Source organism: Arachis duranensis, chromosome 10 (genome assembly GCF_000817695.3).
Source record: "Arachis duranensis cultivar V14167 chromosome 10, aradu.V14167.gnm2.J7QH, whole genome shotgun sequence".
NCBI lineage: Eukaryota > Viridiplantae > Streptophyta > Magnoliopsida > Fabales > Fabaceae > Arachis > Arachis duranensis.
Genome location: NC_029781.3, coordinates 48,929,663 through 48,936,021, shown reverse-complemented (window position 1 = coordinate 48,936,021; position 6,359 = coordinate 48,929,663).

Sequence of the window (6,359 nt, the reverse complement as noted above, 5' to 3'; positions counted from 1 at the left end):
TTTTTGCTTTTCCATTACCATTAATGGCACCTAAGGCCAGAGAAACCTCAAAGGGAAGACAAAAGCTTCCACCTCTGAGTCTTGGGAGATGGAAAAATTTAAGCCGTCATAGCTCAGTGGCATAACATGTGGCTACAAATCAAGAGATCCCTGAGATACCTCAGGGGATAAGTTGTCCTCCACACAAATATTGGAAGCAATTAAGGGTGGAACATCATGAGCACTCCATCATTCTCCAAGAAATAAGAGAAGATCAAAGAGCAACGAGGGAGGAGCAACAAAGGCAAGGAAGGGACATAGAAGAGTTGAAGAACATCATTGGTCCTTCAAGAAGAAGACGCCACTAAAGGTGGATTCATTCCTTGTTCTTTATTTTCTGTTTTTCGTTTTTAATATTGTGTTTATATATGTTTTGTGTCTTTACTTCATGATCATTAAGTATGTAACCATGCCTTAAAGATTATGAATAATTCCATGAATCCTTCACCTCTCTTAAAAGAAAAATGTTTTAATTCAAAAGAACAAGAAGTACATAAATTTCGAATTTATCCTTGAATTTAATTTAATTATATTGATGTGGTGACAATACTTTTTGTTTTCTGAATGAATGATTGAACAGTGCATATGTCTTTTGATATTGTTGTTCTGAATAAATGCTTGAACAGTGCATATTTTTGATCTTGTTGTTTATGAGTGTTAAAATTGTTGGCTCTTGAAAGAATGATGAACACAGAGAAATGTTATTGATGAACTGAAAAATTCATGAATTGATTCTTGAAGCAAGAAAAAGCAGTGAAAAGCAAAAGCTTGTGAATTTATGCATACACCAAGTGGGGCCCGGAAGTGGATTTATGCATCAATTACTTACTCATGTAAACCCTAGTAGCTAGTCAAGTATATATAGAACATTTATCTATTGTATTAGATATCTTTTGACCATTTTTAGTCTTTTTCATTCGGTCCGTTCTACATGCAACAGAGATTGAATGCGTATCTCTTAGATTCCCCAACAGAATCTTCGTGGTATAAGCTAGATGGATGGCGGCATTTATGAGGATCCAAAAGTCCAACCTTGTCTGTGGTGTTCCGAGTAGGATCCTGGGAGTCCGGAAAGTCCAACCTTGTCTGTGGTGTTCCGAGTAGGATCCTGGGAGTCCGGAAAGTCCAACCTTGTCTGTGGTGTTCCGAGTAGGATTCCGGTAATGAATGACCGTGACGTGCTTCAAACTTTAACCTGCTGGGCGTTGGTGACAGACGCAAAAGAGGGATTCTATTCCAGTAGGAGCGGGAACCAACCGGTGATTAGCCGTACTGTCAGAGTGCGTGAGCATTAGTTTTCACTGCGAGGATGGGATGTAGCCATCAGCCATGGGTGATGCCTCCAGAATGGTTAGCTGTGCGAGTGACAGCCGCACAGGATATTTCCCCGAGAGGAAGAAAGTAGCCACAGTTGATGGTGAACCCCTAAACAAAGCTTGCCATGGAAAGGAGTAAGAAGGATTGAGTAGAAGCAGTAGGAGAGCAGGCGTCCTTGGGCTCTACAGCATCTCCATCCGCTTATCTGAAATTCCTACCAATGAATCTGCATAAGTATTCTATCCCTTTTATTATTTCCTTTTATTATTTTATTTTGAATCTAATCAAGTATCATGTTTAATTCGCCTGACTGAGATTTACAAGGTGACCATAGCTTGCTTCATACTAACAATCTCTGTGGATTCGACCCTTACTCACGTAAGGTTTATTACTTGGACGACCCAGTACACTTGCTGGTTAGTTGAACGGAGTTGTGAGAATAAACAGTGCCCTAAGAGTAAATATATGCTAAAGCTCAAAAGATAGAAATCACAATTTCATCCACCACCCAGCCTTCAGGAGTTTGAAGCTCGACACAGTCATTCAATCCCAGAATCCTACTCGGAATACCATAGACAAGGTTTAGACTTTCCGGATCCTCATGAATACCGCCATCTATCTAGCTTATACCACGAAGATTCTGTTGGGGAATCTAAGAGATATGCACCCGGCCTAGAGTAGAACGAAAGTGGTTGTCTGTCACGCGCGTTCATAGGTGAGAATGATGATGAGTGTCACGGATCATCACATTCATCAAAGTTAAGTGTAACGTATATCCTGGAATAAGGATAGAAGAGAATTGAATAGAAAGTAATAATAATTATATTGAAACTTGAGGTACAGCAGAGCTCCACACCCTTAATCTATGGTGTGTAGAAACTCCACCGTTTAAAATACATAAGAGAAAGGTTCAGGCATGGCTAATCAGCTGTCGGATTTCTCGTCTCGGATGAAAAATACCATGCACAGATATCGTATGGCTAATCAGCTGTTGGTTCTCGATCGTGTAGGAATAGGATTTACTATCCTTTTGCGTCTGTCACCACGCCCTGCAGTCACGAGTTTGTAGCTCGTCACAGTTATCCCATCCCAGATCCTACTCGGAATACCACAGACAAGGTTTAGACTTTTCGGATCTCAAGAATACTGCCAATGGATTCTAGCCTATACCACGAAGATTCTAATCTCAGATTCAGATGCCCCATTGTCAGAGGGGAGTCAATGTGAATCATTGATTAGAAACCCAAGAGATATACATTCAAGCTTGTTTTCATGTAGAAGGGAAGTGGTTGTCAATCACGCGTTCATGAGTGAGAATGGTGATGAGTGTCACATAATCATCACATTCATCATGTTCTTGTGTGCAAATGAATATCTTAGAATAAGAATAAGCATGAATTGAATAGAAGAACAATAGTACTTTGCATTAATACTCGAGGAACAGCAGAGCTCCACACCTTAATCTATGGTGTGTAGAAACTCCACCGTTGAAAATACATAAGTGAAAAGAGGGTAAGCATGGCCGAATGGCCAGCCTCCCAAAACATGAACAATGGTCTAAAGATGTTCCAAAAGCTCTCTAGTACAATAGTAAAAAGTTCTATTTATACTAAACTAGTTACTAGGGTTACAGAAATAAGCAAATGATACAGAAATCCACTTCCGGGTCCACTTGGTGTGTGCTTGGGCTGGGCATTGAAGCTTTCGTGTGTAGAGACTTTTCTTGGAGTTAAATGCAAGTTTGTAACTTGTTTCTGGCGTTTGACTCTAGCTTGCAACTTGTTTCTGGCGTTTAACGCCATAATAGGGCAAAAAGCTGGCGTTGAACGCCAGTTTGCATCATCTAAACTCGGGAAAAGTATGGACTATTATATATTGCTGGAAAGCCCTTGATGTCTACTTTCCAACGCAATTAAAAGCGCGCCAGTTGGATCTCTGTAGCTCCAAAAAATCTATTTCGAGTGCAGGGAGGTCAGAATCCAACAGCATCAGCAGTCCTTTTTCAGCCTCTGAATCAGATTTTTGCTCAGGTCCCTCAATTTCAGCAAGAAAATACCTAAAATCACAAAAAAACACACAAACTCGTAGTAAACTCCAGAAATGTGAATTTTGCTTAAAAACTAATAAAAATATACTAAAAACTAACTAAATCATACTAAAAACTATGTAAAAATAATGTCAGAAAGCGTATAAATAATCCGCTCATCAATGGGCGTTGTCAACTCACTTTCATATTGGGCATAGATGCAATTTGGAATTAAATTGGCCTTAACGTTAGTGATCACATTTGAGAGCAAACGTTGAATCAAACACCATTTTGAAAATTCAGTTCTGCTTGCTGTTATTAGCGTTTGACTCAACGTTGGAGGGCCAACATTTTGCTATTCATGCGTACGCGTGACCTACGCATACACGTGCGCGTGGTTGGGCTGAAAAAGTGTGTTCACGCGTATGCGTCGATGCAAAATTCCCAACTCCCGTTTCTAAAATCTTATCGCGGACGTTGGAGGCAGTGTTTGAGGCAACGTTGGACCTTCAATGTTCGCACATCCACACGTGTGCGTCACCTACGCGTGCGCGTGGATGCTAAATTCTCAAATTCCAAATCTGAATGTTGCACATCAAGCCTTGAGACGTCACTTTGTCCTCTTGTCAACATTGCCAATTTGATGTCTACTATAGACTAATATATATGGTTGGAAAGATCTGAATGTCAGCTTTCCAACCCAACTATAATCACCTCAATTGGATATCTGCAACTCAAGTTAGAATCCTGCAATGGAAGAGGTGAATTACATGGGAGAATTCTATGGAAACACCTATAATCCATCATGGAGAAATCATCCAAATTTCTCATGGAAGGATCAACAGAAGCCTCAACAAGTCTTCAACAATAATAATGGTGGGAGAAATAGGTTTGGCAATAGCAAGCCTTTTCCATCATCTTCTCAGCAACAGACAGAGAATTCTGAGCAGAGCCCCTCTGGCTTAGTAAATATAGTCTCTGATCTATCTAAGGCCACTCTCAGTTTTATGACTGAAACAAGGTCCTCCATCAGAGATTTGGAGGCACAAGTGGGTCAGCTGAGTAAAAGAGTTACTGAAACTCCTCCTAGTACTCTCCCAAGCAATACAGAAGAGAATCCAAAGAGAGAGTGCAAGGCCATTAATTTAACCAAAATGGCCAAACCTATAGAGGAGGAAGAGGCAGTGATTTCCAGTGAGGAAGACCTTGCTAGACGTTCACTGACCAATAAGGAGTTCCATAATGAGGAACCAAAGGAATCTGAGGCTCATATAGAGACCATAGAGATTCCACTGAACTTACTATTGCCATTCATGAGCTCTGATGCGTATTCTTCCTCTGAAGAGGATGAATATATTATTGAAGAGCAAAGTGCTCGGTATCTAGGAGTAATCATGAAGCTGAATGCTAAGTTATTTGGTAATGAGACTTGGGAGGATGAAACTCCATTGCTCATCAAGGAACTGAAGGCCTTCGTTAAGCTGAAAATACCTCAGAAGAAACAGGATCCTAGAAGGTTCTTAATACCTTGTACTATAGGCACCATGAACTTTGAGAAGGCTCTGTGTGACCTGGGGTTGGGTATAAACCTCATGCCACTCTCTGTAATGGAGAAACTATGGATCTTTGAGGTCCAAGCTGCAAGAATCTCACTAGAGATGGCAGACAAATCAATGAAACAGGCTTATAGACTTGTAGAGGATGTCTTAGTGAAGGTTGAAGGCCTTTACATCCCTGCTAACTTCATAATCCTAGACACTGGGAAGGATGAGGATGAATCTATCATCCTTGAAAGACCCTTCCTAGCCACAGCAAGGGCTGTGATTGATGTGGACAGAGGAGAGTTAGTACTTCAATTGAATGAGGACTACCTTGTGTTTAAGGCTCAAGGATCTTCCTCTGTAAACATGGAGAGGATGTATGAAAAGCTTCTCTCAATACAGAGTCAAGAAAAGCCCCCACATTCAAACTCTAAGTTTAATGTTGGGATGCCACCATCATGCTCTGAGTGTCTGTGAAGTGACGTGGCAGAAATTGGCGAGTTAAAAATTTATTAATAGGGACACGTTGCAAGTACAGTCCTTAAGCAGCCGAAAATCCGCTTATCAATTTAAAAGAGTTGTCACAATATTGAAAATAAAAATACTGGGAGTATGAATCCCAGGTCGTCTCCCAACGAGTTGCAAGGAGATGTGCTATTTTGTCAATCGGGCATTTTCAAAAATGGTTTAGTTGATAAGCAAGGAATTAATCTAGAGAATTTAACTAATTTTAAATAAAAGCCTTGACTGGGGGTAGATTAGTTGCAAGCCCTATTCTTGTTGAAATACTCTCAAGATTAATTAATAATTCGAAGTCGCTCTGCTTAGTTAACCCTTACTAGGTAAAGGAAAGTCAAGCAAGTTGGAAATCTGTTTCTAGTCATAAGTCATAATCCTCTCCCTTGGGAAGGACTAGAGTTAATGATTAGAGGGTGATTCAACAATAAATCCAATTATAATTTCTCTCTTGAGTAATTCAACTCAAGGGTTCCTTTCAATCATCCCCCAATCAAGTCATGGAACGCAGATGCTGTTGGATTCTGACCTCCCTGCACTCGAAGTAGATTTTCCGGAGCTACAGAAGCCCAATTGGCGCGCTCTCAACAGCGTTGGAAAGTAGACATCCTGGGCTTTCCAGCAATATATGATAGTCCATACTTTGCCCAAGATTTGATGGCCCAAACTGGCGTTCAAAGTCACCCTCAAAATTTCCAGCGTTAAACGCCGGAACTGGCACAAGGATGGGAGTTAAACGCCCAAACTGGCACAAAAGCTGGCGTTTAACTCCAAGAAGAGTCTCTACACGAAAATGCTTCAATGCTCAGCCCAAGCACACACCAAGTGGGCCCGTAAGTGGATTTTTTTGTCATTTACTCATCTCTGTAAACCCTAGGCTACTAGTTCTCTATATATAGGACCTTTTACTATTGTATTTT